The 21,568-nt window shown below is 38.4% G+C and overlaps 1 long non-coding RNA gene across 1 annotated transcript in view; it reads left to right on the top strand.

The window, feature by feature from the left end:
- Window positions 1-20,863, top strand: part of LOC125925922 (uncharacterized) — a 196,374-nt gene extending 175,511 nt beyond the window's left edge. The window contains exon 6 of the long non-coding RNA XR_007458931.1: window positions 662-20,863. This is a non-coding gene — a long non-coding RNA (uncharacterized LOC125925922). The remainder of the gene's footprint in view (window positions 1-661) is intronic.
- The last annotated feature ends 705 nt before the right edge of the window (window positions 20,864-21,568 follow it).

Here is a 21,568-nt window from a genome sequence, read left to right as displayed (position 1 = left end):
CCCTAATTAACAGGGAACTGTGATCTTCTTTTACTGCTAGATTTCACAAGTCAGGCAATATACTACATTCTATTAATGCTTACTAATATTGTTCTATTCAAATCCCAATATCTCCCCAGATATACAACTGATTATAAATGTATGTCCTGTTTTAATAGTGTCTTTCAAGAGAAAGTTTGATGCTTCGTATCTAAATATCCTCAGGGTTCCTGTAGTCAATTATATTTTCTCATTATGGACTAAGAATGCCTCACACTCAGAATAAGCTCCATATCTGAATAATCCACATCTGAATTCTACCCTTGATTGAATTTACATGATCTTTCCAGGGTTGGAGGAGGGGGGAGATGAGACTGTGTGTGCGTGTGTGTGTGTGTACACGTATGTTAATGTGATTTGATGTGATGTAATGTGATGTGTGTGTGTGTGTGTGTGTGTGTGTGTGTGGTGGTGGTGGTGGTTTCACCTGCATTTAAATCCTGTTTTAATAGCCACAGGAAAGATGTTGGTTGCTTTAAATATATAAATCTCTTTTAATAGTTCAATCCCATTAAATAGTTATTTTGATGTTCATTTTAGAGATTAAGAGACCCAAACTCATTCTGTGGAAAGGTGGCAGATTGAATATATTCATCTAATTTTATTTCTTTTGAAATTGCAGTGAAAATACAGTACAGAGATTTAAAAAAAATATATATATAACCATAATGAGGATGGAGGAAATGGGAAAAAGTAGAATATGTCAGTGCTGGAAAGCAGATGGTTGAGTGATAATTGATTTGACAGACCCGAAAAAGCCAACCCTTGAAATGTGGAAAGCTCAGACCCAATGAGATGTAGAATCTTTGAAAGTTCAGACATGTTCAGAACCAGGAAGCTAGCCTGAACAGAATGAGACCATGCTGACACCTTCATCTTGAACTTTTAGGCTTCAGAACTGTGAGCAATAAACTTCTCTTGTTTATAATCCACCCAGTGTCTGACATTTTGTATAGCAGCCCAAACAGACTAAGACAGCATCAATTTTCCCCCATTTTTTTATTAGAGTCTCTGTAATTTTTTTTTTGTGTGTAAATTTTTTTAAAAATATTCTGGATATGAGCGTTTTAAAAAAGTTATTTGTGTTATAAATGCCTTCCCCAACTTCATGGTGGGTTTTTACACTCCTAACAGAATAGAATTTTTTTAATGAATGTATTTTCTTTAATTGATGTCATTGATCAAATTTCATTTAACACTGGTATTTTTGTGTTCTATTTAAAAGAAATTTTCCCCCAGTTCAAAATCTTGAAAATACTCCACCTTTCATTTTAAACACTTGTTTTGCTCTTGAAATTTGTCTATAATCATTTGAAATTATGTTTTAAAACATATATGCTTAGCTGTTAAGCTAGCTGTCAAGTTTTGATTGTTCTCCATATGAAATTTAATTGATCCAGAACCATTAACTGAAGACACCAGTCTTTCCACACTGCTCTGCAATGCTAATTTTCTAAGTATCCATTTATATATATGTGTGTGTGTGTGTCGGGGGGGCGGTTTCTGTTCGATTGGCCTGTTGTCTACCCTTGGACCAGTACCACACTGCCTTCATACTACTGCATGATAAGTCTCACTACCTGGTAGGACAAGTTACCTCCTCTTGTGTTCCATTCCTGCCACCTGGGTAAGCTGAGGGTGCTCATTTCACTGCCTGTCCAGTTATGATCTACTCCTCTTCTGAGAACTGGAAGTAGGCCATGACTAACTGGGAAAGGGAAATAACTGCCTCCCACCCACATTCTTGCTTGATGTACAGTACTAGGCCCATGCTACATCTTTGCAAGAGATCCTAAATGTGATGAAGTCCTTTTCTCCCCAGATCTTACAGCCTTGCCCAAGATTTCCCCAGGAAGGTTCTTGTAAACTCTCAGGGGAACTAAAGTCAGGGCATGACCTAGAGTCTTTCCACTTATCCTCTCCTCAGAAACCATAGTCGTATTAATAGTGCTCTTTCCTGGTGTAGCTGGCTTGAGCTTCCTACTCAGTTTTTATAATCATTACCTGGTGAATTTTTTTTTCAACTGTTTGTTTTTCCTGTTCCTTTTCTTCTTACTCTTCCTCGTCCTCCTCCTCGTCCTCCTCCTCCACCTCCACTTCCATCCTCCTCCTCCTCCTCCTCCCCCTCCTCCTCCTCCTCCTCCTTCTTCTTCTGTTATCTGTGTATAGATACTGTTCGTGTTTCATTATTATAATTATGATGATTAATCTTTAAATGAGATGGATTCTTTCTGGACCAGCTCTTTGCAAATTTGTGAACAGTCCAGGGCAGTTTTCTGGGCTATCATTACTCTCCCTGGTTATTATGAAATTTCCTTATGGCACAAGTTCATACCGCTGAATGAGTTCTTTTAAATTTATTTTTCCCTCATTGAAGGAGATCTGCAGATGCATGGTTGCTCACTATCCGGAGCCCCTCTCCTCATAGTTTACTTCCTGGCAGTTGGTCTTCAGCGGTGACCAAGTGTCTAAACATTCTTTGTTCAGCTCCAGATTTTTGCTTTTCCACTTTGCTGGATGTGATTCTAGGAAGCTCCTTCCACCTAAGTTTGTCATTCAAGAAAAGGGATTGTTGGATTCACTTTTAAGCCTTGATCACTTGCTTTGGTAACTGTGCTCTGTAGGTTTTCTCCCAAACCTGCAGCCACAGATGTCTCTTCCTGATATCTTCCCACATGTCTGTTAGATCTTTGCTGACTTTCCCCATATGGTGTAGCTTGGGGTTACAGCATCTCACTGTCTCACCAGTGATGGCATTTACATTTCAGGTTCACGTTTTTGTTGTTGTTTTAAAGTGATTACTAAGGGAGAGAGGGAGCATAAATGTCTTTTTTTTCTGCTATCTCAAAGATTGAAGCTGATACTTTATTAGAAGATATACTCTGCTTGTCTTGTCCTCTGCTTCTCACAAACATGTTGTCTCTGCTCTAGTCCAGCAATGTTCAGTACAGCTTCTACAATGATGGAAATGTTCTCTATATGCGCTGTCCACTATAGATAGCTGACAGTCCCATGTGGCTACTGAACACTTGGAATGTGGCCAGTGTGATGGTAGAATGGAATTTTAAATCTTATTTAAATTAATTTATTTAAAATTAATCAGCTAAACCCTAGTTCTTTAGGTTTCCCTAAATGTGTGTGCTTTTAGAAGGCATATATCTAAGGTTAATTTTTTCCTTCTACCTGTCATATCTTTTCCCTATAGCAAAGATCATAGAACCCACAACTGCTTGAAAGTAAAAGGAAAAATGCTAGGAAGAAAAGAAGTAGGCCAACATCTCAGAAATCTTATCCTCCATTAACTGGCATCTGAATTTCCTGTTTTGATGAAGTCAAAGGCCAAGAATTAGTTGGAGGCATCCGGCAGCTTATCTGGATCCAGATGTGCAGCACCTTTTAGTCTCAGCTATCACCTTTGATACCTAAGGCAAATGCCAATGCAGCATTCTTTAGAATTTCTAATTAGCTATGAAGAAAAAAAAATTATGGCTGGGCTCCTAGGTCTACAGGGGCACAAAACAAAGAGGAGATAAGATATGGAGGATTAAATGTGTTCTTAGTCCCAGGGAGTGGATGTCCCATAAAACCTCCATGCCTTGGCCACCACTTATATCTCCAGCGTCTTGCAAATTCTCCTTTTGTTCTTTGTGATCTGGACTCCTCTCAGACTCCAAGAATGTGCTGTGTCCCTGCTCACTACAGTACTTGTACATATCTTGTTCCCTATGTTCAGAAGCCCCGCTATCCCTTTGCCATCTTTCACTTTTAACCTCTACTCATTCCTCAAATCAAGAATATTTTCCTCAAGGAAGCCTTCTTTGACTCCTTAATCTAGGTCACTTGCACCTTGATCAGTAAAGTGATTTAGATATCTTCCCCAGAGAGGTCACAGTATTTTTGAATTAGAACCACAGTTGGGAATACATTAGCTCCCACTCTCCATCCCTAAGATGCATAGATGTATAGTGTTTATCTTTTTAAGGTTCTTGAATGAATGGTCTGTTTTCAGAGTGGTCATCCAGAAGCATAGGATGAAACTTCCTATTTGCATCCTGTGCTGTGAACTATTGCCTTGATGCAAAGAAATTATATAGGTCCTCCTCTCAGGTATCAATAAGACATTGAGCCCACCCTCTAGGTGATTTGCAACTGGACCTCCAGGCTTTTTAGTTGTAACGTAAAAAATGGATAACTATTTTCATTCATAGAACTCACAGGGTTTTAAACATAGACATTTTCTAGAAATGCAAGGTGGAATCATAACAAATCATGGTAAAATTTTTTTGAAGGGGGAAATGTAGTGCTTTTACCTAATGAATAAAATTACTTTCCAGTTTGCTGACCTACAAAGTACGTTCATTGCTCTCTACCAATTTAGTGCTTTGCAATTAATGGAGGTAGGGCTGGATAGTGGATGAACTGAAAGAAAGAGAATGAAAAAAAGGAAAAATAAGAGAGAGAGATTGGTTTAGTATAGAGTGAAGGAAATCCCTAAGACTAATTTTCTCAATACAAGAGAGCTTGTAAAAGCAATTTCCCCCTTTCAGAAACTACACTGATTATGCTGAGTCAGGCAAATGCTAGGTTAATATCTAAGCTGTTTTGTTCTGTTGTCTGGGAGGCTCATAGAATTATTTATTGACAAAGGGGACTTACTGACCAAATAACATGACTTCTTTGAGTTTTCCAATATATCTGGAGTGAGTTGTTCATTAGCAAGGACTAGTGTGAAAGGCCACTAATTGTTACTTCCTAATTGGAGTTAACTCAGGCTAGATTAGGGGAAAGGAGGATAATGAGAAGTCAGCTGGGATATTAGGCTATTTCTAAATGATGTGAGTCAAATCAGCTTTATGTTTTCCTTACAATAAGACTCAATTTAATTTTAAATTTATAAATGCACTAAAATTTCCTGCACTTTGGTTGTACAATGATTTATATTAACTTACCAGGAACAGATCCACAAAAAGATCCAAATGTCAATAACGTTATCAACCCATAAATGTGGAATTCTCAACTCCTTCACGTAGGTGGTGACCCAGAGGAAAGTAGCACTGGAAGGGGTACCTATTTACAGATGGGAACGTGGTCTGAGAGTCCTTAGAGATGACTAATATAAATCAGTCATGTAATTGTTCCAAAGTAGCCTGAAAATAAAATGAAATTCAGATGAAGTCATTATGCAGGCCTAACAGCCTTCTGAGAGTCAAGGCCTGAGGCTAAGAAAATAAAAATGGACCTTATTTGTATTTAACCAACAAATGAATTAATTAGCTCCTTAAAAAGCTTTAAAAATGTCATATTTAAGTAGTCTTGCTCAGTTAGATTGGAGAGGCTACTTTTGTGAGTCAATCACCATCAATATCCAGTGAAAGTGGTGGTTCGGTATAGTACACATAGAATTTTTTTCTATTTCTTTCTCTTCACCTGCCTGAGCACTTGCTGTCCTATGTTCTTCAGTGAAGGATACATAATCATATGGCTAGGTGTGGCTTCTCTTTTTTGGGTGATCAGTGGCCCCTTATTTGATGGCTTTGGCAGAGGAGTGATGGAAAAACCTAACATTGGTGATCTCAAAGAGCTGGGCAAAAAAGCTCACAAACTCACAGGAGGGATCTCCGAGAGTCTCTTGGTCTGACTCAGAAATATGAACTTGGTCATTTATTGTCGCAGATGCAATGTCATTAACATGTGTCAATAAGATAGCATACCCACAAGATAGGATTTCTTTGTTTTAATTGTGAATTTTGCTACAAGAGCAGAGAATGATACTCCCAAGTAATGTACCTTGAACTAAAGATTTGTTCTTATGTTGAACTAAAATTTACAGTAAGTCTAACATATGTAATGAAATTTATAAACACTTTGGTATCACCTTATAAATAAGCATAGATTGAAAGCTTTGTGCATCTCACCTTTGAATCTGAGGGTCTGTGTGGCTGTGTTCTGATACCCTTGCCTTCTCTCAGGCTCAGAGAAGGTAACCTTTTTGCCTGAGAATACAGTGCTAGTAAAGATTCACACCTCTTCTCTTGAGTTTGGAAATACATGTTTGTAATTACAATATAAGATTTTTGCCCTTTGGATGGGACATTGAATGAGAATTTCTATAATTCTTTTAAAATCTAATAATAAAATTGCAATAATTTTATATGAATTTTTATTGTGTAAGTTTCTCTTCAGAAACCACAAAATTCTCCCAGTAACCTGTTTTGTTTCATCCTCACTTCTGACATTGCTACCACCCAGGAATACTCAAATGTATTTTATTTTGGTAAAATATTTATATTATTCGCAATGGTGGTTACTTTGACCTCAACCACTTTTTTTTTTTACAACTTGAAATGTGAACTCTTTTTTCTTTCAGCATTAAAAATCCATCTTACAAATCTCCTCTTCAGAGTCTCTACCCCAAGTGAGTGTTTTGAGCAGATCTCATGCTCCCCTTTTCTTCTCTCCCACCTTAATCTATAGATTTTTCAGGATGCTGGAGCATTTAAAGTAGAGGAAAAGTGGTGTGGTGAGGTGAGAAGTAGAGAAGTTACCACATAAAGACTCAAAGCAAGGGAAGAAGAAAGATGCCAGGCAGGGATGGAACCAGAGGAGGGGAGAGCTAACACGAAACGGGAGAGCTGGAGAATGTGGGGCCTGACGATGGGAGAGGAGTGAGGAGTTCAGGTTTGTTCCAGGAAAGGATTTAGGGAGACTCACTTTGTGGTTCAGCTTATTTGGTTCTCTAGAAGAAGCAAAGTGCACATATTTTGTGTGTTTTTTTGGAGTCAGGAAAGAATGCCTTACTTCTCAGCAGCAGTACTTTCTCCCGCCATCCCCCTCCTCATCCCCATCCTAGATCCTTTTAAAAGAAACCAAAGATTTTCATTTCACAAAGGTAAAAGTCCCAAACTCACTGGGAAGAGTTAACATGGACGGGAAGGTAAATGTAGGCATCAGATCCTTTCTGGTTTTGATAGAGGCTGGGATCTCTGGGAACCAAATAGTACAGGTCTCCTGAAGTGAGGGGGCTGGAGCAGAAAGGGTAAGACTGGTTATCAAAGACAAAACCCTGATTTTATGATTTGCTTGTGCGTGTGGTGGGGAGAGGCTCAAGTATTACTTTCATACCACCACTGATTTATTTTCCTCTAGAAACATGCGAAAAAGAAAAAAAGGAAAAGAAAAAAGAAAAGGAAAGAAAACCTTTTCTGGTCAAATGGTGCACAAACATTCTAGCTATTTGATTGCTGGTTTATAGAATGTAGCTGACAGAATGGCATGAGATTTAGAGTCTGTGTTAACCTGAAACCAAGCATAGATGATCATCCTGGTTTTTGGTGCAGGTTTCTAGACAGAAACGGCAGGCCTAACAGTGCTGGTACCTAAGGCAGGCAAGAGACAAAGAAGCTACTTCTAACTTTTTGTTAGAACTTGCCTTGTTTGGTTTCTGCTGAAGAATGACATTTTGAGTTTCCTCAGGAAATGTCATACTACTGTGGGTTTTGTTTTGTTTTGTTTTGCAAATGCTTAGGATGTGCAAACATGAGACAGCAGCGGGTCCTTCTGGTTCCTGATTGTAACACATCCTGGGCAACCAGGCAAAGCATTGTGGCTACTGTGGCATCATGGTCACATCCTTCTTTAAATAGCTTCCGTTCCTGTTTCACGGGATTGGAAACGAACTCAATTTGAATACTTCAGGCACAGCAAGTGGGAAGTGGTAAATTAAGAAAAATAAATCATGATGATAATGAATTTATTCAGCTGTGAGCCTAGCTCTGGAGAGAGTTGTGGGTTATGGAGTGCCTAATACCTGAGACTGTGATTTAATTAAAATGTTTAACTTTTTATTTTGAAATAATTCTAGACTTACAAGAATGTGGCAAAAATGGTGTGAAGAATTCCTGTATGCCCTTTACCTATCTTCTCAAAATTATATAATTCACATTGATTAATTCAATTTAGTCCTCGTCAGATCTTATTTGGATTTGCTGATTGTCTCTGGTCCAGTATCTAGTCCAGGATTGTACCTCACATATAGTTGCTGAATAATGACTTTTAAAGATTGTTGTACCACCTACACTTTAAAAAAAAAATTAGGAACCTTTACTATAATGATGTCATAATTTCAAGACTAGTTGAGTAAAAATGTCCAAGCCTGTTGATTGTGAATTTGAATAACTGCTCTGATGTACTCATTCTAGGTACAATAGCAAGAAAAAAAGTCAGAATTTCCCCAACCACATTTACTTCTCACCCATTTTAAATGGGAAGTGTTGTTAATAGTCTTAGAAGCATTTTGCAAGGCCAGCACTTCCCATGGTCATTGGGGTCAGAAGCCAAATTAGAATTGTCTCCTATTTTTAATCCAATTGACATGAGTTCCAATATTATTACCTGATTTCTATCTTTAGCCAAAGTTAGCCAAAATTTATGCAAAAAGCTTTTTAATCATTTTTGCTTTGACATACCAACTGTTGAATTCTTACCCTAAAGCAATATACTTGTGATTTTTTGATGCCAATTTTGTCAATATCACCGAATAGTTAATATTTTGAAAAGTAGATGAATGGTTCCAGCCTCAAAGAGCTTAACTCATAGAAAGAGTACATATTTTTCTAAAAATATAAAAAGGCGTGCATATTAGATTTATATATATTTTTATATAAATCATATATGTACATGATTTATCATAAGGAATTGGCTCCCAAGGCTGTGGAGTCCTAAGATGTGCAGCCAGCAAGCTGGAGACCCAGGAGAGATGATGTATAGCTCTAGTCTGGGTCTGAACACTTGAGGACAAGGAGAGCAGAAGATATAAGTTCCAATCCAAAAACTGGCAAGCTTGAGACCTAAGAAGAGCCGATGTTTCAGAAGGCCCGAAAACCATCATGTCCCAGCTTCAGTAGTCATGGAGGAAGAGTTTCTTCTTTCCCAGTCTTTTGTTCTATTCAGGTGTTCAATAGATTGGTTGAGGCCCATTCATGTTAGGGAGAGCAATCTGCTTCGCTCAGTCTACTGATCTAATCCAGTCTACTAATCTTATCCAGAAACACATCTTTACAGAGAGAACAATGTTTGACCAGATGTTGGGCATCCTGTGACCCACTCAAGTTGACACATAAAATTAGCTATCGCAGTGTAGAATTAGTATAGGAATATGGAACAGGGAGGCCATTGTGGGTTGGAGTAGTGAACTTGACCTGAGTCTTAAAGTGTGGGCAGTATCAGACAGTGGAAGTGCTTGGAGGTAGGAGAAGAGTTTGAGTAAATAGAAGATGTTTAAAAAACAACAGACAAACACAAAAAACATCAGGAAAACAGAAATAAGGCAGCAAGTATCATCTGTTATACAGTGCAATTTCAGAATGATTAACTGAAACATGATGTGAGTTAATGTTAGGGTACCCTGCTAAGCTCTACCCTGAGAAATGAACTAAAAAGACTGAAGATTTTGAAGGTCAGTCTGGTAGAAGTATTAGTATGAATTTGAGTGGACTGAGGAATAGAAACTGGTTAGGAGGCAGCTATAAAAACAATTCAAGCAAGGGGCATCTGGTGGTTCAGTCGGTTAAGTGTCCGACTTCACTTCAGGTAATGATCCCACGGTTTGTGAGTTTGAGCCCTGCATTGGGCTCTGTCCTGACAGTTCAGAGCCTGGAGCTTGCTTTGGATTTTGTGTCTCTCTCTCTCTGCCCCTCTGCTGCTCATGATCTGTCTGTCTGTCTCTCTCTCTCTTAAAAGTAAATAAACATTAAAAAAAATAATTCAGGTGAGGGATGATAATATCTTAGAAGGGAAGACGGTGACTAAGGAAAAAAAAGAAATCTAAGAAAAATTAGCAGCAAATGGAATAAAGAAGAAAAGGGGAAAAAAGGAGCCCCAAATCCTAATTCCCACTATTTACTTATTGTTTACTGTGTACTAGAGGCAGGTGCTAAGACTTTAACCTCAATTACATTGCAATCACCTTTGTCAAGTGTCCCTAGTCTCTACAGAGTAAAACCTAAACTCTTAGTTGCATGGCACACAGCCCTTTGTGTGTAGACTTTGTTTAACTGGTTAAACTCATCTCTGTCCAGTAAGTCAGTAGGTTTCAACCTTTGGATTTATTTGTAGTTACATGCACTGGGTAACTTCTCTCAAGATTCTGTTTCTTTGCTATTATGGAAACTTCTGGTTTATTCCCTTGAAAAGTTACTTACCTTTCCAAATTGAGTGTAAATGCTACCTTCTGTGGAATGCCTTTACTTCATCTTCTGGCTGGCTGACATGTTTTGGGGCCCTTACCTGACTCACTGGATCGCTGGATACTTGGAAGAGGGAGGTTGTACTTTTTATATTGTATTCTCAGATTCTAACAATGTCAAGGAAAGTAGAGTTTGTTTAGGTTAACTTTTTCCCTGCCTCATGCTTGCTTGTACAAATAGTGCAGAAGGACAGCAGCCCTCAGACTCACACCAGTCCTTCCCTCCTCACAATGGCAGACATAGCACTCTACACTGGAGGCGTCATGGGTGCCTTTGGGAGCTGGAGCTGCAGCCTCAGCCTGAGTCTTGTTTTGAGCCTTAGCCTTGGCCTTTGGATGGCAGAAACTGAGACCCTCAGCAGTGTGGAGATGAGCACATTTCCTTAGCTTGGGCTGGGCAATATAGGCAAGTTGATGGAGCTTGTGGCTGATGCCTTTGGGGATCTTGGGCTTGCCTTCCTAGGACTTCAGGAGGGCCTTGATAGCCTGGGCATGTGTACTTATGGTCTTGGCTTTGCTGGCCTGTATTTTCTTCAGGTCCTTCTTGTGTTTCTAGACAAAGTGGAAGTTTCTCAGGAACTCAGGGTCCACAACCTTAAAAGACCCGTATCTTTGTGATTGGGTTTTCTTGACACCATTTCTGTGCCATTTTTGGGACTGGTTGTGAGTGATGTGTTCTTGGATTTGGCCATATTTGCATTGAAGCTCATGGCTCCTGAAGGGACTGGGATCAGAAGAGAAAAAGTAAATAAATATTGTTGATGAATGAATGAATGATTGAATGAATGATGAGAATATGGTTCAGTATTACACCACTAATGTAAATGATTAGTTAAATGATTTAGCACATTGATTGCTTACCCTCTTTCTCCCATTTGTTTTTTCCAGTGTCTAGAAATCATCTTCCCTTTTGCTATCACTCTTCTCTTGTTAATACATGCTATCCAGAATGACTGTATGACCGACTAAAAATAGCTCCCCTGTTGCTGCTTCACTGTCAACCTGGACAAATTCTTCTCTCCTGCTTCCATCTTTTAGTGGGCATTGAAGATTGAGAATTTCTTACCATTTGAAGACTTTTTGCTAGGGAAGAGCTTATTTTAAAATCTCTTAATAATGCATTATAAGGAGATGGCGATTTTGCAGAAATCAGAACAGATTTTCTCTATCCTTTGCATAATAGTTGTCATTTATTGAACTCCTGCATGTCAGGTGATTTCATTTTTATTTATTTCACAGATATTTATTGAGCACATACAGAGGCCAAATACTGCTTTGAGTGCTAAGTTTTTTTTTAGTGCAGTAAAAAATGGACAAAAATGTACACATATCACATATTTTGTAATATGGGTTGGTTTGAGTCATGTAATTGGAATCATGTAATCCTTACAACTGCTCTTCAAGACAGGTTTTATTTTCCCTGTTTTATAAAGAAGATAAAGAAACATTAAGAAGAGAGCTTAAGTCACTCATTCATGATCTCATGGTTAGTGACTTTCAAACTGAGATTTGGGTCTAGGACTATCTTCCTCCATAGCTAATCCATGTGTCTCCTTAGTATGACATTGTGGAGAATCTCAGAACTTATGGTCAGAAGACATGGGGGGAAAATCCCAGCTTAGTAACTCAACTCAGTATGACTTTGGATGTATTTCGCAGACATCTCTGAACCTCAGTTTCCTCAGCTAGGTAGTAATAAGACTCTGACTTGAAGTGTTACTGTGAAGAGGAAATAAAATATCCTAAATGGAAACCCATAGCCCGGTTCCTGGCACAAAATAGACATCCAGCAAATGTTAGTTTCATCTGAATTACAAATAAAAAGAATATTGTAGTTATTTCCAGTGTCTGTGTGATGAATCAAATTTCTCAGGTAATCTCTCTCCTCATATTTTATTTTCTGAATAACACCTGGGTTTATAAGTTGAATTAATGAAGGAACTCAGTGGGAGGGCAGGGAGATGGTGAAAATATTTGCAGAGATTGATTCAGCTTCCTAGGCAATGAAGCAGTGGTCTTCTAAATGATCTATGTTCTTAAAGTGGCCCTTGGATGGTCCCGAGGCTGCTGGGTGCTAAGTAACCCTCCACCCTGCTCCTTCCTCCACAGAGCTGTCACACCTTCTGGTCCTCTCTTGCTGATTGTCTTCTCTGCCACAGCATCTGCAGTTGAGAACACCCACCACTGATAATTATGTAGTGCCTTTGCTGCTGCTACTGCCATGGCCACTATCACTGCAGATCCCTGAAACATTGATGAAAATGCGAAAACATTGTTCTGGGAGTCAGGGTAGTGATGTGACTAATGGGAAAGTCACTCAGTGCCTCTAGATTCCTGTTTCCTGAAAAATAAGATTAGAGGAGATGATTTCTCAGATTTCTTCCAGTTCTCTAATTCTACGATTGTTCTCTTTCCATATCTTATTCTTGCTTCTTCTGCATTTTGTTCGTTCTCCTACCTGCTTTAAGTTCTGCTGAAAAAAGTGCTTTGCTGAGAATGGCTGTGGGTAACAGCTCATCTTTCTTCCCCCAGAGCAAGTGGACCAATCTGTGTGTCAAAGAAACACCCTCCCTCCCTGGCCAGGCCCTCCAGAATCACATCATTGTTTTTTAACGTGCCATCTATTGCTAGGTGTGTGGGGTTTGATTAGCCACAAAGAGGTTCTTTTTTGGGTGTTGAATAATTTTCTCAAGTTTTTTTGAGGCTTAAGGGTTCTATAAGATTACTGTCTAGAAGGATATGGCTTCACTATAATGACAATAATAGACAAAATACCTTTCAAAGTGTTTTTCATGTATTTCATTCTACTTTACAAAATGAAAAGTTACTTGTAGAAAAAAAAGGATAACATGATACATTCATTCTCTACAGAACTGCAAAGGCATTTATCTCAAGCTTCCACAGAAAAATTTTAAAACTGTTAGTGGGATCCTCTTACTCCCTGAAGTTGTTAACTCAGCCCACAAACTGTACTCAACTGAATTTTTAAAATGCCTATAAAAGTTTTTTAAAAATTGACCATATGAGACATTTAAAGTGTGATCTTATTTATGATGTATTATCTATTTTTTCATCACATATTAGCAGAATTTCATTTTTTTTTTTTAGATTAGCATGTTAAATGCACACAAACAGAAATAGGTAATAAAGGCCAGAGTGTCTGTCTTCTGTGGTAAGCATATCAAAGTTGACAAAAGGATCTCGACTGTCAAGGATCATTTAAAACCAATGAATTAAAAATCAGGAGGTCAGGGAGAGCCGTGCAGAGATGATAAGGCTCTCTGTATTTGTCTTCACAAGGGAAGTATTAAACCAGAGTGATTTTCTTCTTCATTCTCTACTCCCCCCCTCCACCAGGGAGAAATGTGAAACTCAATTTTACCCTTGGTTGAGAAGGTGCTAATTTGTCTGACAAGTTGTTGGAATCTGAGGATGCTCAAGGTATCCTTGATGTCTCAAACCTTCATGCTGAGTGAAGCATGCCTCTAATGTGTCAATGTTTAGGAGGTATTCTATATCTCATTAGGTTAGAACAATATAAACCACATGCATGCAAATGGGGCAGGAACTTGTCCCCTGTCAAAGGGAAAACCTTCAACTTTTTATAATCAAGGCATTTTTTGAATCACCCTCATTCAAGTAAATATTTAACCAGAAATTAAGTATTCTTTTATATCCTAGAGGATTTAAATGAACTTTCTCTCCCATTTGCTGCCTGTTTCTTGAGAGGCGTGATCTTCAAATCTTTCCCTTTATTGATTACAGTATCAGTTAGTATTTATCAAGAAGGCTCCTAAGAGAGATGGCAATGTAAATATGAAAACTTTAATTCCTTTTCTTTTTAATTGTGTATTCATTGATTTTTTTTCATACACTTTCTAAAGCCAAGAATTAGCTATGTGAGTGACCTTTGCATGTTAACTAAATCCTGGTTGGTAAACTGATTCATTATTAAGAGAAAAGTCCTGTTGGTGAAAGAGACTTTTCCTAGCACATAATTCACCCAACATTGCATGGCTGATGATAATAGCTAACACTCACATAACTCTTATTATGGGCTAGGCACTTTTCTAAGTGTTTTTACTCATATTAACTCAAGGAATCCTCATAATAACCTGTGAGGTGGGTATTATTATTTTAGCTTTACAGAAGTTGAAAAGCAATGGCAAAAATTGCCTAGCTATAACATAATGGAGTCAAATTCAAACTCACACTGTCTGGCTTCAGGGTCCAGCTCCTAACTCCTATGCGAGACTGCTTTTTCTCATATGTAGAACTCCATTCAGGAGTGATAAAGTATGCTGGATAAGACTGCCATTTTGCAGTGAAGGGAAAATGCCACTGGAATCAATAAAACCTTCCACAGGATCTGCTTATAGCTGTTTTTCATTATTTGTTTGTTTGTTTATTTATTTATGAGAGGGAGCATGCACATGTGAATGGGAGAGGGATAGAGGGAGAGGGAGAGAGAGAATATTAAGCAGCCTCTATGCCCAGCATGGAGCCTGGTCTTACAACCCACAACCGTGAGATCATGACCTGAGCTGAAATCAAGAGTCAGGCACTTAACCAGCTGTACCACCAGGTACCCATGTAGCTGTTTTTTTTAAAGGATAATATTTTGAAATAATTTTTAATATTTGCAATAACATTTAACATTTACTTGTTACTTTTTAACCAGCAGTGTATATTATATAAAGATTGAGCTCCTGAAACACTCCTAGCATAAGAGCTATTATTTATTGAGTCTCTACTATGTGTGAGACATTTTACATTCATCTTACCTTCAAAATAATTTATGTGGGTATTATTTTTTATATTTTGCGTAGAAGAATATGAGATTTAGGGAGGTTAAGTAATATGCCCAAGGCTCCATGTTATACAAAGTGCTGGCTGTTTCTCAGTATTCACTGTTTACTACTTCATCAGTAATAAACCTTCCTGACTATTAGCTATTATAAGAATACCTGAGGGGCATCTGGGTGGCTCAGTCGGTTAAGCATCCAACTTTGGCTCAGGTCATGATCTTGCGGTTCGTGAGTTTGAGCCCTACTGCTGATAGCTCAGAGCCTGGATCCTGCTTTGGATTCTGAGTCTCCCTCTCTCTTTGCTCCTCCACTACTAATGCTCTGTCTGTCTGTTTCTCTCTCTCTAAAAAACAAATAAACATCAAAAAAAGAATGCCTGGAATGAAGACTACTTTTAAGTATTCCTTGCAGCTAGGTGTTACCATGAGATTAAGTTCTGGCCAATAAGATGTAGGCAAATATGTGTGACTTCTGAAAAGTGTCCTTAAAAGTGAGTGTGTATCTTTACCCTACACTCCTGCCCCCTCTTCTTCTCTCTGATGGCAGGAACATAGATATGATGGATGGTGCTCCAACAGCCATTTTAGGCTGTGAGGAGCAATCATTGCTAAGAACTGAAAAAATCTTGACAGCGTCGATTCTACCTAGGACCACTAGTACATCAGTGTTTCTCAGACTCTCATGTGCATTCAGATCACCTAGAGGTGTTATTAAAATGTAGATTCTGATGCAATAGGTCTGGGGTGGGGTCTCAGAATTTGCATTTCATTTTTTTAAAATTAAGTTTTCATTTTAATTCTGGTATCGTTAGCATACAGTGTTATATTAGTTTGGGTGTACGATATAATGATTCAGCAATTCCGTATATCACTCAGTGCTCATCGTGACATGTGTACTCCTTAATCACCATCACCTGTCTAACCCGTCCCCCCCCCCCCGCCCCCACCTACCCTGTGGTGACCATCAGTTTGTTCTCTATAGTTAAGAGTTTGTTTCTTGGTGTGGTGCCCTCTTTATCTGTCTCTTTTTCCTTTGCTTGTTTGTTTTGTATCTTAAATTTCACATATGAGTGAAGTCATATGGTATTTATCTTTCTCTGACTTATTTCACTTAGCATTATACTCTCTAACTCCATCCATGTTGTTGCAAATGGCAAGATTTCATTATTCTTTATGGCTGAATAATATTCCATTGTATATATTTAAAAATAAAAATAAATATATATATACATGTATATAAATATATACATACATGTCACATCTTCTTTATCCATTCATCTATGGATGGACACTTGGGCTGCTTCCAAATAATGCTGTTATAAATAATGGTTGTAAATAATGATGCTATAAACACAGGGATACATATGTTCCTTTGAATTCAGAATTTGCACTTCTAATAAGATTCTAGGTGATGCTAATGGTGCTTGCTGGTCCATGGGCCACACTTTGATTAGTAAGGTAATAAGAGATAGCATCAGAATTAGTACCTAGGGTTTTCAGATACCAAAGCCCATGCTCTTTTCTTTATGTCTGGCAGCCTCCTTTAACATTTTTGCTTTTGTAGTTCCTCCTTATGGCCAAACTATCATGACCATAGTATAAACATATTAATGCCTTAATGACCTGTCTCCTTGGCAACTTCAGGATAAAATGTAGGTTCTCCATGTAGAACATAATTGCTTGATTCAGGTGAGGTTGGCATGGAGTGAAAACTAAAGGGAAGGTGGCAGGGTTCATGTACTAATTTCAGTTTATTCAGTGATTCAGTTGAGCATGTAGTTTATTGACTTATGGTTGATTTTGAAGAGGACTAAATGTCATATTGAGTTGACAGGAACAGTAAGATCATAGAAGAAATCAGAGGTGCTTACCCTTGATTGCAAATTAGACTCTGCAGGAGAATATCTTAGAACTTCTGTTGCCCAGGCTGGAGCCCAGGCCAGACAGAACAGGGTCTCTGGGGTGGATACCAGGCATTAGTCTTTTCAGATCTCTCCAGGTAATTTCACTGTGTAGCTACATTTACAAACCACCGACCTAAATGGAAGTTTTCATGAAAAACTCTATACCTATTTCAAAAAGCCTCAGCCATTAAAATAAATATCACATGGTGTTTCTTGGAGTTTCTTTTGTCTGAATCAAGAGTTATAACATAAGGGGTACCTGGGTGGCTCAGTTGGCTGAGCGTCTGATTTCAGCTCAGGTCACGATCTCATGGTTTGTGAGTTTGAGCTCCACTTCGGGGGGCTGTGCTGACAGCTCAGAGCCTGGAATCTCACAGCTCAGAGCCTGTATCTCCCTCTCTCTCTGCCCCTCCCCCGCTCATTCTCTCTCTCTCTCTCTCTCTCTCTCTCTCTCTCTCTCAAAAATAAATAAAAATTTAAAAAAAGAGTTACAACATAATTACTTGAATATCTTAGTGCCTGAAGTGTATATTTACTATGAAAGCATAAGAAATCCATTGTTAAGGTAGTCACTAAGTTCAGGAGATCTTCTATAATGATCTAAAAGATTCAGTATAAACCAGGAGCATCTCCTCAAACTTCAATAGTTATTCAAACCACTATTCCTGAAAAATTTGCAGTCCTTATATATATGCAGAGCACATTTTTATGTACAGGTACTCAGTATTTTTCTTTTGCCCCTCCGGGTGCCTCCATAACCCTTCTTTGCCCTGTGACTTATACGGACTACTTCTGTGGTGCCCATGCCCTCTGTCTTCTGGTTGGCTTAGGCCAATGGGAAATCCCACCCACCCACCCTAAGATTTAAAGGAAATTAAGACATTTATTCTCATGGCTCCCTTCAAGGTTTTCTCACACTGGCTGTTTTCTTCCACTGAAGGTCATTGCTGACTTCAAGGCCACCTTCTCTACTGATTCTCTCACATTTTGGGTCTCTCCTCTCCCTCTCCTCAAGCCTGTAAGCTGAGGGGAGGAAAGACTCCATTACTACTGGTCCCAGATTCCTGCATCATTCCTTGGGCTCCCTCTGTACTGCATCCACAAGTTTGTATAGTCTCTATGAAAACAAACCCTCCTCAAATCAACCCATTATGACTGTGCTGTTTGCTTCATTGGACCCTGGACTGATCCAGTGCTTGACAAACACTGAAGTGAGAAAATCTGTCCTGAGATCATACCAGTGACAGAGACAATGACTGGAAGACACTGGGTGCCATGTCATTATAGTATACACTAGAATCCAGGTCTAATGTGGAAAGTGTGTGCAACAGTTTTGAATGGCATGTTTGCCTCGGTTTTCACAGGTGAATTGCAGGTTAAATTCCGTAGCCTATTTGCCATTATATCATTTAATAATATTAATTTAAGAATGCCATGAGAATCAAAATATGCATAGCATCTTTATTTATTACTGCTCTCAGTTACAGTTTCGTCTGCGGTATTTGCTGTTCTCCGTATTTGCTCTGTGTTTTTCTCTTAGCTCACCCTCTTACCTCCTCTAAGAATTCACAGTTTAGATCGAATGTTGTCTCTGCCATGAAGTTTTCGCTGATTTTTCCCATCTGTTCTATGAAATCTAGCCCCTCATCTCTATGTCTTGTGGCACTTTCGACTTTACTTTGTATCTCACACTCACCCCTTGATCTTTGGCTGTCCTTGACCAAGCAACTGTATTTTCCTCTCTTTTGTTTTTCTTATCTATAAAGTAAGGATAACAATAGTGCCTACCTAGGTGAATGGTTAGGCTTGTGTTAGATAAAGTAGGTAAGGCATTTCAATTAGTGTCTGGCACATAATGAGCAATAAATATTAGCTGTTTTATTATAATTATACCGTTGTAATGAAACTATTTGGCACGTGCTATTTTTCTGCAATATAGTTAAGGGACAGCGACAGATTCACCTTTGTATTCCCGGCACCAAGCAAAGAGGCAGACACAGAGTTGGTGGGTGGGTAGTTGGTTAGTTCATGCATGTGTTCAGCTAATGAAAAGAAGGCAATATGGTACAGTGGGTAAGCTCAGGCTTAGAGATATATTTCCTGGGTTGGAACTCTAGTTCTGTTTGTGTAGCTATGAGCAAAGTATTTAATCTCATTTTGCCTCAGCCATCTCACCCATGAATGAGATAATATAATTCTACCTCATAGGATTCTTAAGGTTAAATGAGATAATTATGTAAATCACCTAACACCATGTCTAGAATGTTGTAAGCATTCAAGTAAATAATAATATTATTTTAAAAAATCATAAGATTAGAACAAAAGCAGTCCAGGGAGAAAATTACATATGAAACAAAAATGCTGTGGTTTAATGATTATTGTATTAAAGGCATAACACATTGAAAAACTTACAGTGAAAAAATATATTCCTGATAGATAAGGAAAGCATTTTGAGGTTGAGAGTTATGTCAGGACAGGGTATCCTTGTATAAAACTGCTCTAGTGATGTGAAAAAGATTCATACAGTCTATCTCTTGCCAAAGGGTATGTCAAATATGAGATTTACACTTCCTAAGTGTTGTGGATTGTGATACATGCCATTTATTTGCGTGTCAGTAACTCTATATTCATTCCTATAGAGGACCCATTCACTTCTCGCTGACCTCCCCTTTCCACTCTGTACATTCCTCATTACCTACCAGATGTGTACTCTGATGTATGGCCAAAAATCTAGGTGAATCAAGAGTGGCGGTATAGAATAGACAGCAGCCGCGTCTTGCAGTGATTCATTCTAATTACACCAAAATCTAACTAATGGAGAAGTCAGTGCAGTTGGAAGAAGAGGAATGTGGCTTCTCTTTCTGCCTGTTCTTTTCCAGAGACTGACCCTAGTGAACTGTTGGAACTTGATAGCCATAATCAATAGCTTGTAAAACAATAAGGTCAGCATTGTAAAGATTCAGATTTTCTGCTTCCAAATGTAATGGGAACAAGACTGGTGTGCTGAGCCATTGAGGTGAGTCTGACCTTAGCTGACTGACTGATAAAAGACCCCGAGCAGAGGAAGAGATAAAAGAATAACACGGGGGAAGATGTAGTTGTAAATATAATATCAGCACAATCCTTGTTTTTACTCTGGGAACATGCTGAATTGTTATTTTGCTATTATATTAAAGGTAGAAAATCCCAGCTCTGGTAAAAATAGCGGGTCATTTAAGAAGGCTCAGAAATGGGGCACCTAGATATTATGTGTGACATCTAGTTAAGGTGCCTCCATCAGTATGCTTCAATTCAAGTTATATATTTGAGTTAATTCCATTAATTCACTTGCATTTCCTAAGTACTAAGTTTACCCAACATTATTTTTTAAATACCAGGGATTAGTATTGTTTATCTCAGAATTCTGACTGGAACTGGTAGTGGTTCAGAGGTCAGATGTTTCTACATTTAAAATGCATACTGAAGGAGTATTATAGGTCTGCATATTTCTGAATCAGTCTGCTCTTGATATAGTAGGTATTTCCGCAAAACACTTTAGAATTTGATGACAAAATGTGGAGGAAAGAAATTGCCTTGTGGGCTAAGTAAATGCTTGTCTCCAAGTTAAGAAGTTGTTTCAATCACAGGGCAGATACATACACATATGAGCTGAGATTTGAAGTTCTGCACTAGCTACCATCAGAAAAAAAGAAAGAATTTTCTTATATTAAAATATCTTTAAAAGTTTTCTGAAAATGTGTCAGTGGGTTAGAAAGATGATCAAATAACCACCACCAGTTTTTCCCTTGGTGATTTGTGAGCAGTTAGGGGCACCTGGGTGGCTCAGTTGGTTAAGCATCTGACTTTGGCTCAGGTCATGATCTCGCGGTTCATGAGTTCAAGTCTCGCCTTGGGTTCTGTGCTGACAGCTCAGAGCCTGAAACCTGCTTTGGATTCTGTGTCTCCCTCTGTCTCTGCCCCTCCACTGTTCGTGCTCTGCCTCTCTCTCTCTCTCTATCAAAAATAGGTAAACATTAAAAAAAATAAAAAAATAAGTCAGCAGTTAGACACATATATAAAGTAAATTTCTCCTTCAAATAAGTGTGGATTTAAAAATTGGAAGGAAAAGTTCTTCTTAACACATGTTACACATTTGTTGAAGACAGATCATTCGAAAAATTCAAGATGCTCACTGAAACTGAGAGGTACAGGGTTAGCCATTTTGAGACATGAGGTGACTGAGGATGTAACAACAGCCCAGGGAACAGAGGCTGTCACTTAGGTGAAGAACAAAGATGTGGAAAATGAAACAGAATTGACTCTTGCATTGAATACAATTTGAGTTGAATTTATAGTAAAGTTTTGCTCAGTATTATATGATTAGAGTTTATTTTCTGAACATGTGTAGTAAATGCCAGTCCTAATCTACCTCTATAAAGACAATGTATTCTCCTTGCTGGGTTAACTTCTGGGTTTGAATTTAAGTAAATATACCAGGAGACCTGACTGCGCAGGATACAACCTGGCATAACAAACAGTCGACAATTACTGCTTTCGCTGACACTCTTATTGTCATAGAATTATTGTTCTATAAGC

This window comes from Panthera uncia, chromosome F1 (assembly GCF_023721935.1).
Source record: "Panthera uncia isolate 11264 chromosome F1, Puncia_PCG_1.0, whole genome shotgun sequence".
In the NCBI taxonomy this organism is placed as follows: domain Eukaryota; kingdom Metazoa; phylum Chordata; class Mammalia; order Carnivora; family Felidae; genus Panthera; species Panthera uncia.
Note: the sequence above shows the minus strand (reverse complement) of the source record. Positions and strands in the feature narration are given on the sequence as shown.